The sequence below is a fragment of the Meleagris gallopavo genome, unplaced genomic scaffold (assembly GCF_000146605.3).
Source record: "Meleagris gallopavo isolate NT-WF06-2002-E0010 breed Aviagen turkey brand Nicholas breeding stock unplaced genomic scaffold, Turkey_5.1 ChrUn_random_7180001927722, whole genome shotgun sequence".
Taxonomy (NCBI): Eukaryota; Metazoa; Chordata; class Aves; order Galliformes; family Phasianidae; genus Meleagris; species Meleagris gallopavo.
The window spans coordinates 1-751 of NW_011189935.1; the positions used below are offsets into that span (position 1 = coordinate 1).

A 751-nucleotide genomic window follows, 5' to 3' on the forward strand; every position below is an offset into this window, starting at 1 on the left:
TTAAGCTGTGTGAGATCACCGAACGCTTTGAAGATGCAGAGCAATTACCGGGCTGAGCCCGACGGGGCAGGAAGGGGCAGAACCCCTCCGTGGGGGAAGCAGTGCCCATCTGGGGCTGTTGCTGTTATTGAACCGACAGCTGGAAAGGGGCCTGCTGGGATCAGGAGCTGGACGCTTTGCGATGGCAAAAGTGGCTGATTTGCAGTGTCAGCTTTTGCTTTAATTGTGGGCACCCCCCCACCCCCGGGCACTGCCAGGTCGGTCCCCAAACTCAGTGGCTCTGCTTCCTTCCTTAGGGGCCGCAGGGCCAGCGGGGGTATCCAGGGATGGCAGGACCCAAAGGCGAGACGGTAAGCGCTGGTGGGACACGGGGGGCACCCCCAAATGGGGTCCCTCTGGTGGGGCTGGGATAGGAGGAATCACCCCCTGTTCTCTTTGCAGGGTCCTACTGGCTACAAGGGGATGGTGGGGACCGTTGGTGAGGCCGGGCGGCCGGTGAGTGTCCCCAGGCTGTCCCAGGAAGGTGTCCCTGTGTGCCCCTGCTCAGCACCATGTTTCTCTCCTGTAGGGCAGGGAAGGCCCAAAGGGACCTCCAGGGGATCCAGGCGAGAAGGGAGAGCTGGTAGGTGACCCACAGCCCTTTACCCTGGCAGCTACCTGGGTGCTGCCGCCCACTCCGTGCTCCATCCCATGCGCTGGGAGCACTGAATAAAGCCCTCTTGTCTGTCCTTCTGCAGGGCAGCCGCGTCAC

At 62.5% G+C, this 751-nt stretch overlaps 1 long non-coding RNA gene across 1 annotated transcript; it reads left to right on the top strand.

Annotated features, from left to right (window-relative positions):
• Window positions 1-214: 214 nt before the first annotated feature.
• On the top strand, window positions 215-632 carry LOC104916670. Its single transcript, XR_796635.2, has 3 exons — window positions 215-350; window positions 442-495; window positions 569-632. It is a non-coding gene; the product is annotated as an uncharacterized LOC104916670 (long non-coding RNA).
• The last annotated feature ends 119 nt before the right edge of the window (window positions 633-751 follow it).